Below are 25,145 nucleotides of genomic sequence, written 5' to 3'. Positions count from 1 at the left end.
AGAAACTTTTGAAACAATATCTTAATCCAGAAGACAAAGAGGAGGCAACATGAAGAGGTAGGAGGGGTGATTATGTGATATAAGCAACCACACACCTCCTGGGTGGGAATCCCCACAGACTGAAAAGTAACTGTATCACAGAGACCCACCTACAAGAGTGAGAGTTCTGAGCTTCACATCAAACCTCAGTGTGTGGGAGTCTGGAACTGGGAGAAAGAGCCCCTGGAGCATCTGGCATTGAAGGCCAGTGGGGCTTATGCACAGGAGCTCCACAGGACTGGGGGAAGTGAACACCCCAATCTTAAATGGCACACACAGACTTTCACGTGCACTATGTCCCAAGGCAAAGCAAAGTCTCCATAGGAGTCTGGTCAAACCTGACTGTACTTCTTGGAGGACCTCCTGGGATATCAGGGGTGAATGTGGCTTATTGTGAAGGAAGGACACTGGAAGCAAAGCTCTTATGAATATTCAGCAGTGTGCCTTTCTCTGGAGGTGGCCATTTTGGGAAAATCTGGCCCCACCCATCAGCACTGACAAGCCCCAGGCCAAACAACAGTCCAGGTGGGATCACAACCCTGCCATCAGTAAACAATCTGCCTAAAGACCCCCAGGCACACAGCGACCTCTAATCCCATCCAGAGACAAAGCCCACCCACCACAGGGATAGGAATAAGCTCCACCTACCAGTGGGCAGGCATCCACCTACAGCAAGCCCCTGTACCAATTTCAGCCACGAGGGGGCAGACACCAGAAATAAGAGAGGCTATAACTCTACTATCTGTAGGCAGAGAAGTGGAAATCATGGATGTGCAACAGAAAAGAGAAAAAAGATTGAAAAGAAATGAAGGGAGTCTCAGAGAACTCTGGGACAACATTAAACTCACCAACATCCATCTTATAGGGGTGCCAGAAGTAGAAGAGTGAGAGAAAGGGACAGAAAAAATATTCAAAGAGAGGAGTTCCCATCATGGCACAGTGGTTCACGAATCTGACTAGGAACCATGAGTTTGTGGGTTTGATCCCTGGCCTTGCTCAATGGGTTAATGATCCGGCATTGCTGTGAGCTGTGGCAAAGGTTGCAGATGTGTCTCGGATCCTGTGTTGCTGTGGCTCTGGTGTAGACTGGTGGCTACAGTCTGATTAGACCCCTATCCTGGGAACTCCATATGCCATGGGAGGGGCCCTAGAAAAAGGTAAAAAGACAAAAAAAATTCAAAGAGGTAATAGCTGAAAATTCACCTAACATGGGAAAGGAACCACTCACTCAAATCCTGGAAGCACAAGTAGCATAAAAATAAACCCAAGGAGGAATACTCCAAGACACATAATAATCACACTGACCAAAATTAAAGACAATGAGAAAATATTGAAAGCAGCTAGGGAAAAGAAGCAAATAACATACAAGGGAACTCTAAGGTTATCAGCAGATTTTTCAGCAGAAACTCTGCAGGCCAGAAGGAAGTAGAAGAATATACTTAACAAGATGAAAGGGAAAAAACACCTCCAACAATGATTACATTACCCAGCAAGGTGCTCATTCAGATTTGAAGGAGAAATCAAGAGCTTTATAGATAAGCAAAAGCTAAGCGAATTCAGCAACATTAAATCATCTTTATGACAAATACTAAAGGAGCTTCTCTAGGCAGAAAAGAAAAGAAAAGACAGCAACAGGAAATGAAAATACCACAAATGACAAGGCTCACCAGTAAAAGTATACATACAGTAAGATATGAAGTCATCCAAGAATAATTATGCCACCCAAATCAGAAATCCTGAGAAGAGGAGGGTACAAATGCAGGATGATGGAGATGATCTTGCAGTTGAGAGACCAAAAATTTAAAACAATCTCATATATATATATATATATATATATATATATATATAGAGAGAGAGAGAGAGAGAGAGAGAGAGAGAGACTCATATCAAAATTTCAGAGTAACTGCAAACAAATACCTACAATGACACATAAACAGATAAGAAAAATCAACTCCAATACAACACTAAAGACAGTCATCAAACCAGAAGAGTAGATAAAAAGAGAAGGGAAGAAAAAAGAGCAATAAAAAAATTCCAAACTTATTAATAAAATGGCAATAAAAACATACATATCAATAATTACCTTAAATGGTAATGGACTAAATGCCCCAACCAAAAGACATAGGCTGGCTGAATGGATACAAAAACAAGAACCATCTATATGCTGTCTTCAAGAGACCCACTTCACTTCTAGGGACACATACAAATTGAAAGTGAGAGGATGGAAGAAAATATTCCACGTGAACAGGAATCAAAAGAAAGCTGGAGTAGCAATACTCATGTCAGACAAAATAGACTTTAAAATGAAGAATATTTTAAGGGACAAGGTAGGTCACTACATAATGATCAAAGGATCAATCCAAGATGAAGATATAACAATTTTAAATATCTACACACTAAACATAGGTTCACCACAATACATAAGACAACTGCTAACAAACTTAAAAGGACAAATGGACAATAACTCAATCATAGTGGGGGATGTTAACACCCTACTTATAGCAATGGACAGATCATCCAGACAGAAAATCAACAAGGAAACACAGGCCCTGAATGAAGTATTAGACCAGATGGACTTAACAGATATTTATAGGACACTCCATCCAAAATCAACAGAATACACATTCTTCTCAAGTGCACATGGAACATTCTCTAAGATTGGCACATCCTGGGCTATACATCAAACATGCCACTTAGCCTCCCTGAACCTCAGTTTCCTCCTGTTTAAAATGGAGACATGCTTACTTAACCTGAAAGTATTAAGTACGATAATATGAATGTGCTGGGCATGTAACTGGACAATTTTGGTCCTAGGATTCTACAGGGGAGGAGCCCCTGAATCTTGTCATTAGGGGTAAAAAGGATACCTGGCAGAACTGGGCTTGCTTACCTGGCTGGGTCAGTTAGAAGGTGGCTGATTTGCTGTGTAGCCTTGGGCAAGTTCCTGCCCCTCCCTGGGCCTCAATTTTCCTCTCTGCACAGTGTGGATGTGGCTGGACTCCATAGGTTTTCTATTTCCTGCTGTTTCTACCTCTTGGGACCTAGAGGATTTCCAGCTGAGCCTCTGTGGGGGTGGTGGGGGTTGGTCAGGAAGCACTCTTGCCAGGAGCTATGGTGCTGGAGGAATCCTGAAGTGCTGGAGAGTTTCTTTGCATTTTAGACTCTTTCCTCTCTCCACAAAGAGTGCTTGTTCCAGAAAGTGCAGCCTGGAAGTGTGGGGGAAGGGCTGCAGTCATCAGGGCCTGGGCTGGGCTCAGAGCTAAGAATACTGTGGCAAAGGCCCTTAGAATATTTTTTTGCTGATCTTGGGACATTTAAAGAAGCCATTGCCTTTTTTCCTTCAGGGAGCTGTGGGGAAGCTGTGCTGGGAGTCCAGCAGACTCAGGCAGCCACTTCCCATCACTCCCTCACTGGCCATGCTCACCTCTTCTGGTTACTAGGGATGCTGAGATGAAACCTATGCCCATGCCAAATCTCCAATGACATGCAGTGACAACCCAGGGTGATGACACAGAAAAGGCCTCAGACCCAGTCTGAGCTGTAGGAGCAGTCCCATGAAGTGGCAAAGGGTCTCCAGGCCCAGCCCCTCCCTGGGCCTCAGCTTCCCTGTGTATAAATGGAGGGTACTGGCCCTTTCTACTCTGACCTTCAAGGATTCTGAGTTTATCTACCAGGTAAGCCTCAGTTTACCCTTTCCCCTCAGGGCAGTCACTGAGTCATGACTCAGCAGCCTCCAAAATTTCTGCTAGGCCTCAGAGAGCTGAGACCAAAGAGATCACAAGGAAGGAGATCTCTGTAGGATTTTGACATAAGGACCTGCTGGGAACCAAGGCAAACCTCTCCTTCGATCCCCCAGCCTGACAGACCTTTAGCTGACTGGCCAGTTACCACCTGAGGGCCCGGCTAAGGGGTGAGGCATGGGACCTGGCACTTTCCTTGTGTGTCTCAGACTTATCCTTAAAAGCAATACAGAGAGGAGGCAAGAGAAGTACATGAAAACCGGGAAAGCTAGCCAAAGAGATGCACTGCCCTGAGATGGAAAGATTTTGTCAATGATCAGCCCTGTCCTAAGTAAGGACACTGGATGCCTCTGAGGGAAGTGAGCTCCCTGTTCTTGGGGGGGGTGCTGGGGCAACTTCTGCTTGGGTCTACAGACAGGAATCCATGACCTCTGAGAGGCCTTATAGCCCAACACTGTTGTTCTAAACTTCTTTGACTCTGAGACTTAACATTCTAAGATTCCTTAGATGAATTCAGAGATCCCATAGGGATATCATATTCGGTGATGATCAACTTAAGATCTAAGTAATCTCTGATTTTTTTTAGGGCTGTACTTGAGGCATATGGAAGTTCCAGGCTAGGGGTCTAATTGGATCTACAGCTCCTGGCCTATGCCACAGCCACAGCAATGCAAGATCTGAGCCAAATCTGGGACCTACACCACAAGGCTGGACCCTTAACCCACTAAGCAAGGCCAGGGATCAAACCTGCATCCTCATGGATGCTAGTAGAGTTTGTTACCACTGAGCCATGATGGGAACTCTAATCTCTGATGCTTAGACCCTGATTCGAAGAGTCTAAAGTTCTTGAGATCAAAGATTTTCCATAGTTTCTGTAATCAGACTTTGAACATCAGCAGCCTTTGCCACCAGGGGTAGGTAAAGAAAGGTTCAGAAAGAAAGGGCCAGGCCACCTCTCATCTCTGCTGCCAGGGACCCAGATGATTCATCTGCTGGGTTTCATTTGCTCCCTAAGAGCCAGAGATGCATCTGGAAGAAAGAAGATCCTCAGAACAGTTTGCTATTTAAATAAATGAGTGAAGTGCCAATAATAATAATAGTAATAATAATAATAATAAAATACCCAGAAACCCTGCTCCTGGCATATAGCTGGAGAAAACCATAATTCAAAAAGATACATTCACCCCAATGTTCACTGTACCACAATTTACAACAGCCAAGGCATGGAATCTACCTAAACACCCACTGTCAGAGGAACAGATAAAGAAGAGTGGTACATAAATACAATGTAGTACTAAACATCCATAAAAAAGAATGAAATAATACCATTTGCAGCAACTTGCATGGACCTAGAGATTATCATACTAAGTGAAGTAAGTCACTTCATTCTCTTCAAATGAATATAATACTGTGTAAAGTATTAATTGTACTGCATATGTTTCTTAAATGTACTCATGTCTAGAATAGTATAGGATGCACTTTCTTTGATAAGCAGATTAATCTTTGTCCTTTTCCAAGAACCTTCATCATAATTAAACTACTATCCACACATGCAACAGTGGTAGACTACTTTGTCCTTTCTTTCTTGACACCTTGTTGTTTATATCAATAATATATGTGATGTACTTACTTAGAAAGGGAACTCCTAAATATAACTTTACACACATGCAAAAATGTGGTCTGCTTATGATACACTTTCATGGTAACACAAGAAACAAGGAAAAATGTTGAGGACGGCCTGTATTGAGATAATTTCTGTTTTTATGCCACCCTGTGAACATTTTAGCCCTATTTTTAAATAAGTATATATTTAAATACAGAAGGGAGCACTTGTTGGAAATAGTCCCACCTTAATTCTACACCTGAGATCTCCATCCTTCCTCAGCTGTGTTCTAATTCCAGGGGAAAAGAGCATTCCCCCATCCTCAAAGTCTGAGAAACACCTAAACTGAATAGCTCAACTTATCAGCAGGAACAGCCTAAAATAATGTACCCCTGGCCAATCTAGGCTAGCAATCTACTTTTAAAAAAATAGAAAATGTTTATCTCATTTCTCTCAATCAAAATATCATGTCTGCCTCTCCAATTACTGGGCTTGAACATTTTTATTTAAAATGCAGATGCTACCCTAACCCTAACCCTAACCCCATGCCCCAATCTAATTCAGCTGGTCTGGTTTCAATCCCCAGGAATACATGTTTCACAACTACTCCAGGTGACTCTGATCTAGTGACCCTGGGCCATGATGGCAGAAATATCACCCTAAATCCCTGTGATGGAAATCTTTCCTGTGAATATGAAAAGCACTCAGGAGAGCTGCAGTGGGTGAGCAAGCAAAAATGACTTCTTCAAAAGTCCTGGCCATTAGAACTAGTTGGGAAGAGGAGCCCTAATTTGTTAGATGTGATCTAATAGAATCATGCCTCTCAAAGTGTTAGGGTCACCAGTGCAACCTCTGTCTGCATACAGACAATACTTTCAGCAAGTGAAACACTGAGTCAGACCTGGGAGAAATCTCTTATGTGCTGTATCATATTCATGATACTTCTTATTGTTTATTACCATGTTGACTATTTTACCATTATTGAAATACACTGAAAACTGCTAAACCTCAGATTTCTTTTCCCCAAAAAAGGAACAGCAAGAAGAAACTCACTCAATAACAAATGCTTAATGAGAGTACTATGGCCAAGACTGCTTTAGGCCCTTGGAGTCTATAAGTGGATAAAATACAGCATAAAAATCTTTGCCCTTCTAGAGATCTAAGGCATCATGCAATTCAGTGAGCAGCTCATCCACATTAACAATATGTGCCAAGAAATAAAGAATGGGTGGCTCCAGAGGAGAAGCTCAAAATCTAAAGGAAAACTTTGATATCTGCATAATTTATTCTCATGTAAACAAGTACAGCAAATGTTATCACATCCATGAGAATAATACACTAGTGGGGCATGAGGAATAAAAGGATGAACTGCATTCGAGGAGGTAAGCAGGCAGACAGGCAGGCTGGTGCCTTGTTTATAGGATTGCTGCAGCCCAAGCCAGGCTAGCACATTTTCAGGAAGTGTGCAGGTTCTCTGCAGGAATCTGGAGGCAGGAGAACAGAAGCACATCCTAGGACCCTTGAGCAGGCTGATGTCACTACTGCAAACAGAGGAAAGGAAGGTGGAACTGAAAGTTATGGAGAGGAAAACTGTAGATGACTTTGGCCTCATTGTAGAATAGATTAAATGTCAACTGAAAGCAAGGAGCCAAGTTAGCAGCCATGGGGACTGTGCAAGGGGGAGGGGGAGAGGCCTGTCTCAAGGAGGTGGGCGTTGGGACAGGATAGAAGAAACTGATGAGAAGGTCCAGGAACATCCATCTGGATTTAGAGACTGCACGTGAGGAGTAAGGGTAGAAAGGAAATACACATTCAACATGGTTCACGTCTGAGCTCCCAGGATGACCGTGATGCAAATGATTAATATAGGAAAAATAGGATGAAAGGCATATTTTGGAGAAAAGGGAATGGATTCCTAGATGCAAATGGTACAGTAGAGGTGCTTGACTGATATTCTTTGTGAGACTGTCTGACAGCATGCCAGCATGGAAATCAAGGGCTCCAAGGAAGAGCTACAGTCTCGAGAACTGCATCTACTGACACTTGAAGACTGGAGTGCAGCTGATATCTCTGAGAGAGAAGATGTCAAATGAGAAAGAGTTGACTTGCCTCCTGAGAAGAGATATAGCATGAAAGGAGAGAGAATACTGGACAGAGTCAAAAGATCCAGGCTTATGAATTTTGTGGCCTTGGATGCCACAGAATATATAATTTATATATTATGCATTATTATTATAATAATAATTCATATATAATGTCACTAACTCAGACTCCATAAATCTCATACAGCTTCAAAGTTTTCTCCACTTCTTGTGTGCATCCTACTTTTAAATATTTCTTCACAAGACACAACCAGCTTTGCCAAGAACCCTAGATCCCCTGAACACACACCTGCCCTCCTATTATCCAGGGAATTGATATTCCAGAATTCTAACACAAACTGATTTTTTAAAGTAATAAATAGGGTAGTGATAACAAACACTCATCATTATGAAGATGTCTCTCACCAAAATTCTGAGGGGAATACTGAGTACAACTTACAGAGGCATTTTCTTTCTAACAAATGTGTTGTATTTTACATTCACACTTATTAGCATTCTACGACCAAGATCATATAATGTTTTATTTTTTCTCCACATTTCTCCCTAAATTGTAGTTTCATTAAATATACAAGGAGGATGTGTTAAGTCTTTGTTAAAGATTTTGCATGTTTTTAATTCTAAACTTACATTCATTTATGAAACAATAATGAATGTACATATGTGTGTGTTAGGTAGACATTTAAAAATGTACATATTTAGAACTCAAAATGAGTCACCTGCTCTTTATGGGTCTAAATGATGCAAAAGCTTAAATTTCAAAATAATATTTAGTGATCTGAGCAGGCATGTCATCAAACATGATAATTTTAATCTGGCATCAAAAATATGTGACCTATTTGCAATAGCCAAGACATAGAAGCAGCCTAAATGCATTGACAGAGGAATGGATACATAATATATGGTATTGTGTGTATGTGGTTTATACTATATATATATATAGAGAGAGAAATACTACTCAGGCATAGAAAAAATGAAATAATGCCAATTGTGACAACATGGATGGAACCAGAGATTATCATACGAAGTGAAGTAAATCAGAGCGAGAAAGACAAATATCATAAGATATTGCTTATATGGGAAATCTAAAAAACTGATACAAATGAATTTATATACAAAACAAATAGACCCACAAGCATAGAAAACAAACTTATGGTTACCAAAGAGGAAGGGGGAGAAATCACTTAGAAGGTTGGGATTAACATATACACACTAATATTTATAAAGCAGATCACCAACAAGGACCTACTATATAGCAGAGGAAGCTCTACTCAATATTTTGAGATGACATATAAGGGAAAATAATTTGAAAAAGAATAAATATATATGCATATGTATAACTGAATCATTGTGCTGTATACCTGAAAATAAGACAACATTGTAAGTCCACCCTATTTCATTTTAAAAAAAAGTTCATGATCACTATGCCTACTTTAGTCCAGCAGCCAAAATTAGCCCAAAAGCACAAGACTAGCTTGTGTCTTCTGGGCCAGTGTTTGTGTGTTACTCTTACAAATCCAAAATATCTAATATAATGTAGGGGCAGAAAAGTGAAGAATACAGACATGCTTAACTAATCAGAAATTCAAAGCGGGAGTTCCCGTCGTGGCGCAGTGGTTAACGAATCCGACTAGGAACCATGAGGTTGCGGGTTCGGTCCCTGCCCTTGCTAAGTGGGTTAACGATCCGGCGTTGCCGTGAGCTGTGGTGTAGGTTGCAGACGCGGCTCGGATCCCGCGTTGCTGTGGCTCTGGCGTAGGCCGGTGGCCATAGCTCCGATTCAACCCCTAGCCTGGGAACCTCCATATGCCCTGGGAGCGGCCCAAGAAATAGCAGCAACAACAACAACAAAAAGACAAAAGACAAAAAAAAAAAAAAAAAAAAAAAAAAGAAATTCAAAGCGAACAAATTTCTATACTGTTGGGCCACTTGAAATGGATGGATTTTTGTGCAGTCTAACATCAGTGAATCTTTTAGGATATATTGTAGATTTCAAAAATAGATTTACACATAAATCAGGTCACAAAAGTCTGTTATGATTCCAGTTTTGTATAAAGTTAATGTTAGGATGTCTACAGAAAAATGTTAGAGGACTATGCATCAAATTGTTGACCACAGTTATCTTTGGGCCATTGAGACATGATGGACTTTGACTTCTGACAGATTATATTTCTTTAATGGATTGAATTTTGTATTATCCATATTACTTGAGAAAGCAGAAAACACCATATTTATATATTTTCTGTATCAACATATATATTGAGCAATTGCAGGAAAGACTCCATAGTAAGCACTTTAGGGCAACCAAAGACAAATGAAACATGGCATCATCCTTTAAGCATTTCACACTCTAGTATATGAAATCCTTTATATATGCACAGACACACAAACAAGATAAAATGTGATCAGTGCTAAAACTGAGAATCTGGTAAAGTGCTAAAAGATGAATTCATAGTGAGAAGTGTTGTTTCAAGCAATTTGTCCTTGAGAAACGGCTAAAATATGGACCCACAAGGATATGGAAGAAAGGGCATTCCAAGCAGCATAAGAACATATGAAAAGTCATGAAAATTGCAGCTGGTAAAGGAACAGCAAGTGCTGAGAGTAAGGTTAAAGAGTACCTTAAGCATCAAGACTGTCTTTTCATTTTGTTTATAATTTCCTTTGCTGTGCAAAACCTTTTAAATTTAAGTAGGTCCCATTTTTTTTTTGTTTGTTTGTTTTCACCTTCATACTTTAGGAGGTGGATCTAAGAAAATACTGCTGCAGTTGTATGTCAGAGTGTATGGCCAATGTTTTCCTTTAAGGGTTTTATGGTATCTGCTGTTATATTAGGATTGAATCCATTTTGAGTTTATTTTTGTGTATGGTGTTAGAGAGTATTCTAATTGAATTCTTTTACATGTAGCCGTCCAGTTTTCCCAGCACCTTTCCATTGAAGAGACTGTCTTTTCTCCAATTTTGTAGATTATTTGAACATAGGTGCATGGGCTTCCATTTCTGGGCTTCCTATCCTGTTCCAATGAACTATACCTCTGTTTTTGTGCCAGTACCATACTATTTTGGTGACTTTAACTTTGTGTGAAGTCTGAAGTCAGGGAGCCTGATTCCTCTGGCTCCATTTTTCTTTCTCAGGGTTGCTTTGCTATCTGGAGTCTTTTGTGTTTCCATACACATTTAAAAATTTTATTTTTCTACTTCTGTGAAAGATACCATTGGGAATTTGATGGGGATTGTGCTGAATCTGTAAATTGCCTTGGGTAATATACTCTTTTGGACAATATTGATTCTTCCAATCCAAGAGCATGGTATATCTTTCCATCCCTTGTGTCACCTTTGATTAGCCAAAATATGGAAACAACCTAAATGTCCATCAACAGAGGAATGGGTACAGAAGATGTGGTAATATATACAATGGAATTTTATTCAGCCATAAAAAAAGGAGGAAACATTTACAACAACATGGATGGACCTAGAGACTATCATAGTAAGTTAGTAAAAGATAAACATCATATGATATCACTTACATGTACAAGCTAAAAAAGGGATACAAATGAACTTATTTGGAGAACAGAAATAGACACAGACTTCAAAAACAAACTTATGGCTACCAAAGGGGGTGGGGGGTGGGGAGGGATGGACTGCAGGTTTGGGATTGGCCTATGCACACTTTGGTCTAAGGAATGATTGGCCAATAGGGACAAGCTCTATAGCAGAGAGAACACTACCCAATATTCTATGATAATCTGTGAGAAAAGAATCTGAAAGAGAATGGATGTGTGCACATGTAAAACTGAATCGCTCTGTTGTACAGCAGAATTTAGCACAGCCTTTTAAATTAACTATGCTTCAATAAAACCTTTTTTTAAAAAAAGAATCAAAATGGAATTGAATGTAAATCCAAACCATGGAATGTAGGGAAGGTTAGCCTAATGCTGATGTAAGGGATTCCACTGTTATTCAATAGGTGACAGAGATACCAGAAGAGGAAATACAGTCAGACTTGGCCTTCAAAAAAAGTAATCTATGAAGTGGATTAGAAGTAGGGAGTATAGTCAATGAATCATCTGGGAAGCCAGAGGCTCTAAGAGAAGGTATAATGGCCTGACTGCATATCAAGATATCTGCACCATCAGGGGCTGATAGAAATGCAGATTCATAGGCCTCTCTCCTGAATCAGAGTCTGCCTTTTAACACACTTCCCATGTGATCTGACTGCACATTAAGGTCAGAAAAGCCATGAATTAAGATGCTGATGGTAGGAATGAAGACAAGAGCTTCTGCTATCACTTGGTTGAATTACTACAATTTGGTGTCTGACTAAATGTGGGAAGTTACAGAAGAGAGTAAATCAGATTACTTGGAAATTTTAAATCACAGGATGGTCATGCTCTGCATAGAAATAGGAGGCCTTGGGGGGGGAGGGAGAAGAGGAAACAGATGAAGGTTGTGCTGTCTAGCAAGCTCATGGAAACACCCCTTCCAGAAAACATACCAGGCTTGGAGATGATGAAATGGATGACCCACTCAGGGGAGAACTGGAAATCATGAAAGGAAATGAAGTCATAAAAGTAAAAGGGAGCAAGGAAGGCATGGGAGTCAACCAAAGAGAAAGTCTTGGAGAGCCCCCTGGTGGGGTGGGAAGCTGGGAGGAGGAGGAGCCAGAGGAAAGGAGAGTCAGGGACATAAACTGCTTTCACAATTAAGGAAGGTTAAGAGGAATTCCTGCTGTGGTGCATCAGGATCAATGAGTCTCTCCATCGCCAGGACACAGATTTAATCCCCAGCTCAGCACAGTGAATTAAAGGATCTGGCATTGCTATAGTAGTTCACAACTTTGGCTTGAGTCTGATTCCTGACCCAGGAACTCCACATGCCACAGGGTAGCAACAAAAGAAAAGAGGAGGGGAAGTCTTGCTAAGAAGATACAGGGGATTCCCAAGCAATGGTCACTTATCTATGACTCAGAGGGGACAGGTGGATTTTTCTGTGACCTTAGTGAGGATGGAGGCCAAAGGATTAGAGCGAGAGCTTGGCAAAATGAGAGGTTACTGGATGCTATTCACTGAGTATAAATGAAAAGATTTAAGGTGGAAATTCAGTAGAAGGAGCACAAACTTTTGTTAGCTTGACTTATCTTTAAACTGTTGACCCTTAAAGATTTTCTTATAGAAGAAAAATCAGTAAGTAGTAATCTCAGCATCATTCTCAGAATGATTAGGAAGCCAACAAGTACAACAAGGAGGAACTGGATTTCTGGCTCAGTGCAAGGACAATCTGCCTCTCACAGCTTTGAAAATGGAATGCAGGAGTTCCTGTCATGGCTCAGTGGTTAACAAATCTAAGAACCATGAGGTTGTGAGTTTGATCCTGAGCCTAGCTCAGTGAAGTAAGGACCTGGCATTGGCATGACCTGTGGTGTAGGTCTCAGACACAGCTCAGATCCCACATTGCTGTGGCTGGTTCTGGCATAGGCTGGTGGCTACAGCTCAGATTAGACCCCTAGCCTGGGAACCTCCACATGCCATAGTTGTGGCCAAAGAAAATACAAAAAGACAACATTTTTTTTTAAAGGAATGCAGTACATTGAGAATGGTTATTTTTCAAAGCAGACCACATAATTTGACCATCAACAAGGGGGATTCACAAAAGGGAATGCTGTTCACTGATGACTTCTGCTTTCTATCAAAAGATCCCCCCCCAAAGATGTGTCCATGTCCTAATCCCCAAAACCTGTGAATATGACCGGATATGGGAAAAGGTGTGAGAAATCTCAGGTTCCCAAGAGAAGGAGTTTAACCTGGGTTTTCTGAGTGAGCCCTGAATGTCCTCACATGTGTTGATCAGATGGACACCCAAAAGAAGAAACACACAGACTGAAAGAGTGGGGCAAGCTGACACTGGGCAGAGAGTAGAGGCAGTCACAAGTGGGGACGTGCATACAGCCACCAGCAACTTCAGGGTCCAAGTAAGGGCTCTCCCCTGGGGCCTTTGGAGAGAGTGTGGGCCTGCCAACACTGGCACTTCAGACTTCTGGCTCTAGAATTATGATACAGTACATTTTTTTGTTTTGTTTTCAGCCCTGGGAAATGAATAGAATGTCTAATATCACCTACCATGCCTGAGAATACTTGATGTGCTCTCACCTCATTCTGATCATATGCTCCTGGAAGGCAGAGCCCTGGACTTACCCTTCTGAGTATCCAGAAAAAATGACTGTACACTGTGACTGTCATGTGAGTTCACACAGACAGGTAGAGTTACCACAGAGGTACATGCTCCTGGGTGCAAGTAAAAAGCAGAGATAGACAGGTTGATAGTAGAGAGATGACAGACACATGCTGCTAGGCAAGTATTTATTAAACACTCTCATGAAGTTAACTTCTTGGAGAGAATAATAAATCCTACTTGGGTTACCCTTGATTGTCATTTTAATATTAAATTCCTTAAGAACAACCAGAATTCAGAGGAGGGACATGTGGCTTGTAGTTGCTTAGATAAGTTTTTGGTTTCTTATAAGTAAATGAATTAAGGGGGTTAAAACAATTTTTTTTTCACAGGGAAAGCAGAACGATAGATGCACTGAAGGAAAGCTGGAAAATGTTGGCTGGTTCTTGCGGCATGAGAATGGTTTGGGGTATGGATGGAAGAAAGAACCCCACATAAGGGAACACAATGCCAGTTTTTCTGCATGGCTCCCTCTGTAGGTGATAATGCACATGGCACATGTTATGATGCATGTGAGTAATGATAGGCAAGGAGGACAGGAGGATCTCTGCATTCATGTCATATATGAAAACTTCTTTCCAGTACAATTGATTTGAGAGATCTCGACTTGAGACACTGAGATTTTAGACTATTTTGAACTTAGAAAAATTGAACATCACCAAGAAAATCACCGTGTTCAATAACACTTTTAAATGAATATACACAGACAGACATATAGGCATGGAAACAGCTGTACATAGAGATAGACACAGGAAGATATACAGTTAATTTATAGAGATAAATAAAGATAGATACAGAGATAGACACACAGATATATGTACCCCAACAATACTTGAAACACATGGATTCTTAGAGTCTACAAAATACCACAGGATTGGGATCCACTGGATGGAACTTCAAATGGCCATGGGCAAGCTGTGGTGCCCAGTGAAGCAGTAACCAGGTTTCTCTCCACCCTGGGCCCCATGGGCAATTCTAATGAGGGAATCTACACCAAAGTGATAAGTCAAACAATACTAATAGAGGCTGTCAGCTTATCCTTTGTCCCAGAGCTTATTGGCAGGATATTTTTTTTAATCTAATGTCATGGCCATAGCTACCTGTGACCCATTAGAAGGCTGCAAGGGAAGAATGACAAAGCACCTCACATAAATGCATGGTCTTTGCAGTAGACACCTGGTAGCCCGCTCCTCTCTGAAAATGGCTGGTAATATTTTATTTGGTTTCAACTCATCTGAATTTGATCTGAACAGCAGTCGTTGGAGGACAACCTGCCTGACCCAGGATGTCTAGGGAGCACTACTTCCTGCAATAGAGGTGACTGAAAGTGGCCTATGTCCTGACTCAGTTTGTGTGCTGGATTTCAAAGGAACACAGGGGACAGAAAATAACCTGGGGCTAGGTTAGAACAAATGACCAAATGAAGGATTAATGCTGTAGTGCAGAAGCAACAACGCAAATCGCAGTGGTTGGAAGGAGTGTGGAGAACAGAAATTTGATCCTGCCAACACTGACAAGCTGCATTTGGCAGCACACATCTCCAGGCAGACGTGACACACACACTGGCAGAAGGATGACTGTGCCCCAGGCCCAGGGCTCTGTCCACTTCAGGGCTGGAGCAGAAACTGGCAAGGGAAGGCATGGACGCTTGCTTCTGCACAGAACTTCTAGGAAAGGGTGAGATGAACTGCCAAGGTCATGCTAAAGTCTTTCCAGGCAAGGAACTCTCCTTGTGGCTCAGCAGGCTACTAACCTGACTAGTATCCATGAGGATGCAGGTTCAACTCCCTGGCCTCACTCAGTGGGTTAAGGATTCAGCATTGCTGTGAGATGTGGTGTATGTCACAGATGAGGCTCAGATCCCACTGTGATTTTTGGCTGTGGCCTAGGCTGGCAGCTGCAACTCTGATTCAACCCCTAGCCTGCAAACTTCCATATGCCACAGGTGTGGCCCCAATGGGAAAAAAAAAAGAGTATTTCAAGGTATGATTTCAGTCCTACAAATGCAAATTGAAAACAAGAGAGAAGTGCAGACCAATTAAATGGGAACTATGACAAGAGCTGGAGAAACGGGGGCTAGCTTGGCAAGGGGGTTAGTAGAGCTCACTAGGCTTCGGGCAGGTAAACCCATTTGAGGTCTGCCCTTCTGGAAGGTCTCACCACAGCAGGGCAAGGGAAGGCAAGAGCTCAAAGCCACAGCACATCTGCCAGCTACTGTTTGTCTAGTCACAATGAGTTATTTTTTCCAGGATTATTACTCCTCAAAGGGTGGACATTCTAGCTGAATTTAGGCTGAGTTGGCACAACTCATGAGAAGATAGCAGTGGCTCAAATACTCCTGCTGGGTTACTGTCATGGCCAGGGAATCTCAGGACCTTGTCAATGTAAGTCCCAGAGGAAGTTGAAGGAGGCTTATGAGAGCCAGAGATGGAACAGTCAAGGTCACGCTAAAGTCTTTGAGCAGGAAGATCCAACAGGGGAGAACAAAATTGACAGCCTAAAGGGGAGAGCCTGTCAGAGGCAGGAACATGCAAGCCTCCAAAATTTCTGGACAAAAAAGGAGTACACAGCAGCCACCTACTGAGCCAGAGGGATATCTACACACTGGATCTCCATGTTTCAAGCTGAGGAATATCAAGGTGGGGGTGCATCCAAATCATGCACTGTGTTCTGTAGTGCTAAAGAGACTGATCAGACATGGGAACATGCACCATCATTTCCAACCCTCAAAACCACTCCGCTACTATCCCATCATCTCCCTCTGTACACTGGGAAAGACATGCTCCAGTGATGGAACACAGGTTTCTTACAAGGACCACAGTGGTCCTACATTTTCAATAGTTTCACTGCAACAAAACTGTCTTTGTTTGAAGACAGTTCCAATGCAGATGGATACTGCCCAAGATATGCAACTTTTAGGGATTGGGGAAGCCTAAAAGGGCCCTCCAGATGCTGGGTTTACAAGTGAAGGGGGGCACATTTTCACATGCACAGCCTTTCTGTGGAGTGCCCATGGAGGAAGAAGTAAGGGAATGCTGATTTAGGATTCATAGGTCTACCTTGAATTTGACTGGAACAAGGATCACTTCCTCAATGGAGAAGATGGAACCTGTCAGACTGGAGAAATGGAAGTTAACTTCCTATTTGACTAGCTTTGTCTCCTATCAAATTCATTAGATGATTTCTTCTCATTTTCCCTCTTCAATTAAAACTTTCTATTAAAGTTGAAATTCTATCCCAGGGTTCTGTTAAGACCAATAATAAGCAGGATAGGGATTCCACTGGACTCACTGAGATTGAAGGTGAAAAATCTTGTGGAACATTTCATTGCCCTCATACCTGGGAAATCACTGCAGTCAAGGATTAGTTATAACACACTTTATTATCCTGATTAAATTTGAAAATTCACCCTGGTGGAGGATTATTTTTTTTAGCGCCACACATGGCCTGATGTTCTTCTGTAAGAAAACTGTGTTTTAGGAGTTCCCATCGTGGCGCAGTGGTTAAAGAATCCGACTAGGAACCATTAGGTTGCGGGTTTGGTCCCTGATCTTGCTCAGTGGGTTAACAATCCAGCATTGCCATGAGCTGTGGTGTAGGTTGCAGACTCTGCTCGGATTCCGTGCTGCTGTGGCTCTGATGTAGGCTGGCAGCTACAGCTCTGATTAGACCCCTAGCCTGGGAACCTCCATATGCCACAGGAGCGTCCCAAGAAATAGCAAAAAGACGAAAAAAAAAAAAAAAAGAAAAGAAAACTGTGTTTTAAACTCAACATCCTATTGTATAAATTAAAACATTTAAAGTCAATCCCTGATACTTCAGAACCAAAATGGGGAGATAAAGCTATTAGTCATAATACATTATGATACAAATTAGGTCCCATAAGTGAAGGACAGATGCATCTCTCTGCATACCCAGAAGAGGCTCTGGCCTCAAATGATTCACGGTTCATTCATCTCATAACTGAAGTACCACTACATCACAGCTGTTCTCAATAGAACTCTTCTGCACTGCAAAGAAGACCCATTTTCTCAATAGTTTCACTGACAACATCCAGGTCATTTAGGGATAAGCAACTGATTTTGCCAATTATAACAAATTTCTTAGACAAGAACACTACATTGGCTCAGGAAATGATAGAGGAAATTTTAGATAGAAACAGTTATTTTTATAATTTTCAAATACACAAGGCAGCTGTGCTTTGGATCATATGGTTTCATTTTCTATCCAATCAGTTTCCTGGTATGGATTCACAAAATTCTAGTTCTGAAAATTTCATATATTTTCCCAAATTATCCTTTTCTCACAAGTTCCCACTCAAAAGAGACACACAGTCAAAGATTCTTTGCAAAATATACTTTTCATCTCAAATTGTTTTTAAAATATCAGCCATATTGGGATAAACATTGGTTGTCATTTAAAAAATAAGTATCTCACTATTGCTATTTTTATATTAAATCCAATCATATAGCACTATAGAGACAGTCTAAATCAAATCTGAAATGTAATTCATTTTAAATTAGTCATTTAAGCTCATTATATTTCCATATGGAAACCCGTTTCAAAATGAATGTGTTTTCCAGCTCAACAGTAACTAATCATATATTTTTTGGGCTTTTTTTTTTTTTTGGTTTGGATAATAACACAATAAGTTAATTGTGGCAAACTATGTTGACAAAATCTAAAGACAGGTTATTCAGTGATAGGAGTGTCTGATCTAAACCACCTGTCTGTAGTATGTTGAATGCCCACTGGAGAAGCAGGCATGTTCCAAGTATACTCCCCAATACCAGCTCCCATAACAAGAAGGGGCACCAAGGCCATCTCCATCCCACCACATTTGGAACACAAAGACCTCAGGTGGTTTTTGGCTTTGGATTTTTTAATTAATATGCTACTACCACAAATCTTATACAAATGTGTGGATTTCTTCCAGGGGCAGCTCTCCCCTTTCTTAAGTGTGTATTCTTATGCAAGGTCTTTTAGGTAGATAGGGGACCATTGTTTTAAACACAGGATGTTGTGATCAATGCTTCATGCATCATATAATGGTCTCATAACACAAGGTTATCAGGGACTACAAAACCAACAATTAAAATTTTAACAAAGATAATTTTTCATGTCATAACCCCAAAAGACCTCAAATCAAGGATTGGGCTATCTGTTGTGCTGGCATTCAGAGGTCAAGAAACAAATGAAATGCCTGTGCAAAGAACACAGTGCCCTTAACAACATAAAAGCTCAAATACACTGACTTCCTAAAGAGAGTCATCATTTCACACTGCAAGTGCAGGCAGTGGGAGGAAAGCATATCCTTGGATCCATCAGACAAGTTCAAACAGCACTTGCAGACAAATGAATGTTTGCATTTTGAAATCATCCATAAGGATGCAATTCTCAAACCCCTGCTGCCTCTACCACTTCCAACCTGCATCACACCCCAAACAGGATCACAATTTCAACACACACAGGCACAAAGCTGACAAGTGAATTCTGCTGCTTGAGCCAACCTTCTTCCCAGCACCTAGCACTTAAAACCACACAGAAATTAACCAGGCTGTAAGGAAGCTGTGCTGGGGGAAGGCTCTGGAGAGGAGATCCAGTGCAATTCAGCATCAGCCACTCTGCTAGCATACTCTCCTTGGGACAGTAAAGATACACACCCAGGCTATGGACATTTGCCCAAGTGTTACACTAAGGGGCAAATTTGCCACTTCACCCCTGAAAATGCAATCCAAGCTGGCTGCCCAGTGGGTGTCTGCTTTAGCTCTCTTAAAAGCTTTAGGAAATCAAATTTGAGGACCCACATACCCAAGTGCACACCCACCTGGTGGAGAAGCACCTCTGGTCAGGTCACTTGGTACTTTGATTCCTGCATTTGGGGTAGAGTGAAGGCAAGTGGTGAGCTTGGTAAAGCAGCCCAGGTGCTCTCCAGGTCACATCTGTATCATTACAGCTGCTTTCCCTCACAAGATGTCATCCTGGCATTCCCCACCCTTGGTCCCAGAACTCCAACTCCACAGCAGAACATGCTCTCTCCACATGCAGACTCACCAGACCTACAAACCAATTCTCCTCTCCCTCCTCAGCTCTTTGAACTTCCCAAAGCAAAGACAGTTCCTACCACCACAGAGAAATTACTCCTCTTCTTGCAATACAATAAGGCAAGAGACCAGGTCAGCTGCTGCCTCCACCTGCATTGCTCTGTGCTAGGTTGGAAAGTGCCAGCCTTACCTTGCTGCTGTGTTGTCTATGCCTCTGAGGTATTCTGGGGGTCACCCAGTCCACCTTCTGCTGGTTGGCTCCCACCAGCTTTCAGGAAGCAAGTGTCCTAGGATGAGAACCCATGCCCGGGGCTTCCCTTCTATTAATCACCCCTCTTCCCAGAACTGCTGTCTCCACCCTGGCAAAATGATAAGGAGCATGGGAATTTGAAGTGGCACTGACTTGCCCCAGCAGTGTGTGCTCCTGGTTCCAGTGCTTTCCACCCATGGGCAGGTAAGGCTCACAGCACAAATTGCCTCCCAGCAGCTGCCTTCTCACCAGCCCCAGTGCAGAAGCTCCTGCTCTGCCCCAATGCCTCTCACTCCCTGCATGCTCCAGGCTTTCACTGCACATCCTTTTCCCTCTGTAACCTCTTCACTTTCCCCTTCTTCTTTCCCTGTTCTTGCTTACCTCATAGTCTCTTTTTCCAAAAGCCGACACCAGGTGCTTCAAGGAGTGGAGAGTCCTTCCCTCCTCAACAACACCTCCTCCACCTGGGGGTGGCAGTCTTAGCTACCCACACTGCTCCTGGGTTTCTGGGGTGCTTCTGTAATGCTCACACTGCCTCCAGAGACCCTACTGCCAGGCTTCTGAAAGAAGCTCATTTGCCCTGCTGATGTGGCCATGACTCACACTTGCCCCCTCAGCCTGCAGGATGCCCCTGGAACAGGATGAGGGAACCCTGTTGTATGAGAGCCCAGCCACACACCCCCACCCCTGTGGGCTCCCCAAAGTTGGGAGACTCACCAAGCCAGTGTGGCCACATGTGTCCCCTGATTGCAGGCCAGGTCCTTCAAGAGCAGATTTTGTTGGCCCGTTAGTTTCATTGTGTTCTCTCCTAAATTGGTTTTCTTAAATTGCTTGTAAATATTGGAAGGAAGTAGAGTTTTGGGAACAATTCACTGATGTTAAAACACTGGCTCAGTTACATTTATTTTTTTACTTTTTCCATCACACTCATGGCATATGATTGAATCTGAGCCACAGCTGTGACCTATGCCACAGCTGTGGCAACACCATTTCCTTAACTGACTGTGCCACAGCAGGATCTCCTCAGTTTCATTCTTTTACAAAGAAAAGCTTTCTCTTTCTCTTCCACTCCTGTTCAATGTCATCAGTATTTTAGCAAAGGGAACATAGGATGAGACATGATACCAGATCTGAGTTCAGAAAGGCACTGAAAGGTCACCTAGTCCACCCGCTTGTTTCTCCATCAGCCCAAATCTCAATGGTAACAATTTACTTTCCTTCTAAGGTTACCTTAACAGCATCCCCACACCCAGTTCCTAGTTACATTCCTGACCTGCACTATCTAGAAAGGCTGTCTTTCTCCTAACATGAATATACTATAAGAAAATTTAAATATACTTCCCTGCATTAGGTTCTCAGTGGTTTCCACCCCCACATCTTCCCTAAAACTTCTATCAAAATGTCACCAAAGGCCCCCCAATGGGTTAACCCAAGGGACTGTGTGTAGTTCTCAACCCAGCAGACTTCATGGGACTCTGCTGGTTGCCACCTTCTTTCTATGCTGAGTATAAATGTGCCTTTGCCTAAATTCTTCCATCTTGCTTCTAGTGCTTTGCCTCTAATCTACCTTTCCCAGACCCTATTCTCTTCTTCCAGCAAACTTTTAACTAGCGCTGGCCTGGGTGGCCATGAGCAAACAGAGCAGAGAAACGCTCTGTATGCAAAGGGATACACAACAGGGACGCTATCCTCCTGAAAAAGATGAGGATTCATGGTGACTTATAGCTTCTTCAAATCTGGAATTCACACAACAGCCCACTTGCTATGTGGTGACTGATTCAGAAAGACCAGAGTCAGGATTTTCACAGCAAAGAACAGCTACTTGCTGTTACCAGAGTCCATGCACAGTAAATTAAACTGCAGCTTGGTTGACCCACTAACATTCTCACTTATCAAACTACAATAGAGCTAACAGGTTTCCTTGTCCTCAGATAAGCAGGACATCCTACAAGGCACATATGAGGGGATTCATTATAAATCCCATCATCTCAGGTCCCTGTATAGAAATCCTCAATGGAGTCTTGCTGGATTTAGAACACAATCTGTACTCCTTATGCTGCTCTAGAAGGCCAAAATGTTTGGTCCCTGCCTACTTTTCAAATCTTCCTGGTCTTCTTTGTGGATCCTTCAAATATATCCCCCTGAATCCAACCTCTCAAAAGAGAAAAAAATTAGATTTGAAAAACTTGTGTATGTTCATTCCATGTAATAATATATACCAAATCATCGAATAAGATACATAGTATATGATATTGTTATAAAGTTCAAAAGTGAAAAACTCTAAAAATACATTGTTTGGAATAGATTCATAATGTTTATGGTGAAAATAAAAGAAAGCAAGAGAAGAAACAAAGAAGAGTAAGATGGTAGAGTTTCCAGAAGAGGGAGGGGAGCCCTGGATGGATCAGGAAGAAGAGGGAGGCTGCACTTTACATTTAAGCCATAGGAACTCCATGTATATCACATGCGATCTTTCATCTGTACCCAATGTTTCGTAATTCAAAAAAACAACTGAAGACCAAGTCTACAGTGGCACAACATGGCTGCCTGCAACTGAACTACAATTCAATTTACCATGAACCATCTTGAACGACAGCCACTGCTCTTTGTGGGCAAGATCCTAATTCAAGTGCTTCTGGATCAACCACAACTTAACAAGCCATAACAATTCTCTTACAGGAATTACACATTAGGATAGAATTACAAATCGCTTCTTGGCCTTTTGGCTAAGATCATGTGTAGAATAGAATTATATCACCACATATTTGTCTCTTTTTCAAAATATATCATCCAGTGACATCACCCTTTGCCCACAGACCCTACTTTGCATCCATCCAGCATAGATCTGAGACCTGTAATGCCCATTAGCAGCCATTGTGCAGTGGTTATTTTCCCAGGACACCGAGGCCAGGCTGGTTTGGTTTCTTGTGTTCCACACCATCTCTAGTGAGACATATCAGAGTCAACTTTGCAAACATAAGTTCCCAGCAGCCTTCAGCTCTGCCACATCATCTAAAGCAGGTCACTGACACATCCTTGGCAGTTCAGACATTCCTGGTATGTCTTTTGAGGAATGCCCAGATGCTAAAGGGACATCTAGATCACTCTCCTGAGTTCAAATCTTGGCTCCCCCTCTCAACAACAAGCTTGCCTTTGAGTTAAGGATTTAACATGGGAATAATGAATTGCTGGACCTTCTCTCTCAGGCTATGGTAAGGATTAAATGAGATAAATCATGAATGCACCAAAAGGAGGGGCTAATCTGCTCAGTGAGGGCCAGAAATAAAAATTACTAAAATTACTGCTCTTGTGTTGCTATTATTGTTATTATCAGTACTAATAGAATGATGATGATGATGATGTGTTATCCTCATCCAGTGGAGATGACCAGATGATGATGATGATGATGATCTGAGCTGACTGGAAAGACAAGTCAGATAAACATGAGTTTGCACTAAAAGATCAAATTTCAGAATGGAATTCTTGAAGGACAAAGTTGAATTGGGTATTAGGAAGGAAAAGAAGGTCAGTAGAGAGGCATCAATAGAGAAACCAAGGTCCAGAAGAAAGAAAAATTGTAAATGCAGGCCACACAGGGCAGCTCAGGGTCTATCGCTGCAAGTGGAGGGAGAGCAGACAAGGGCTGAGAGCTTGGAGGTGGGCTTCCTGGAACCCTCCACTGTTATCTGTCACCAGTGCTGTTATCACACCCCTCCTCCCTCTTCTCAGGCCCAGGACAAGGGACAGAAATGCAGCCTCATCCATCAGGCCATCACCTAGGCTCTATCTCCCAATGGGCTTTCTCTGCTAGGGATCTTGAATCACCCTTAGCATCTCACTGTGGCCTGTTATGGATGACAAGGATGTGGTTCAGCAAGCTGGATTCCCTGTCAACAGACCACCCAGAATCAAAGTCTTATGGCCCACAGTGCAACAGTCTTGAAATTTTTTCTGAAAACTCGTGCCTCTCTGGCCCCTTGCACTATCCCCCAACTCACTAAGGCCCTGATCACCATCTTGAATCTCTTTGGTTCCTCTTGGTCCATTAAGCAGAATTCAGCCCCAAAGACTCCCTGTGGGGATAACAGGAATTGCAAGGCATGGACTGAATGGGAAGGGCTGCCTATATCTCTGAGCCTGTCTCTAAAGCCAGTCCCAGAACCCCATCCACAGCACACAGGAGGTGGGGCAGCTGGTGTGAGTGGGAAGCATGGGGGCCCTGGGCACAGACAGAGGGGTGTGGAGCCCTAATCAGACACCCAGGAACCACATGAACTCCCCTGACTTACTTCCCACTCCAGTCAGTTTTCTCAGTTACAAGATAATACTCTTATCACTGAGATGCTAAGGTAACTCAAATTATGCTGCAAAGAGTTTTATGAAAGCAACTAGAATTCATAGGTTCTGATAAATACTGCCTCTTCCTCTCTGCTTCTTCCTTCTCCCATCTTATGCAGGATGATTTCAAGTGCTTCTAAGGTATTTCTAGACCCCCAATTTTAAAGGAACTCCTGGGGGATTACAAGCAGAATCTAATACCAGCTTCTAAATTTATTGCTAGGTCTTCACACTTGGTTATAAAAAAATATAACAAGAAAGACTGGGTTAAATACAATGTGATTAACCTCATGAGTAGATGGAAGTTTTAATGACTCTTTGTCCAACAAGCTCTACATGGATGTCTCTTCCCTAATACTTGTCTATTCAGTTTTCATTTTGCCTTCTTTCAGAGCACAGATGAAAGAAATATAGAAATCCCAGGATGATTTTTGTTCCTTTGTGATCTGTCATGTGGAAGAGATGACACTTGCTCATCAAGACGCTTCTGAAGAAGAGCAAGGGCTGCTCTAAAAGATATCACCCAGCACAGCACCTACTGTAATTCAGACAGGGTAGTGTTGGCATAGGGGTAGACAAACTTAGAAGGATAGAGAGCTCAGAAACACACAGGTGACAAAGGTGGCAATGAGCAAAGGTGGTCTTTTCAACAAATAATGCTAGGGTGATAGTGTATGTACATATTGAAAAATAAGTTTAGATATCTACCTCATGTGAGAGAATACACACTAATAAAAATTGATGGTTAACAGGGACTTAAAAGTTGAAGGTATAAATTTGAAATTATGAGAAAACTTTTTCTAA

The 25,145-nt window shown here is 42.1% G+C and overlaps 1 long non-coding RNA gene across 1 annotated transcript in view; it reads right to left on the bottom strand.

Moving 5' to 3' along the window:
* LOC110258225 overlaps positions 1-24,511 on the bottom strand; it is a 30,954-nt gene extending 6,443 nt beyond the window's left edge. Inside the window, exon 1 of the long non-coding RNA XR_002341041.1 lies at positions 20,385-24,511. This is a non-coding gene — a long non-coding RNA (uncharacterized LOC110258225). The remainder of the gene's footprint in view (positions 1-20,384) is intronic.
* Positions 24,512-25,145: the final 634 nt, after the last annotated feature.

This window comes from Sus scrofa, unplaced genomic scaffold (assembly GCF_000003025.6).
Source record: "Sus scrofa isolate TJ Tabasco breed Duroc unplaced genomic scaffold, Sscrofa11.1 Contig1583, whole genome shotgun sequence".
Lineage (NCBI taxonomy): Eukaryota > Metazoa > Chordata > Mammalia > Artiodactyla > Suidae > Sus > Sus scrofa.
Note: the sequence above shows the minus strand (reverse complement) of the source record. Positions and strands in the feature narration are given on the sequence as shown.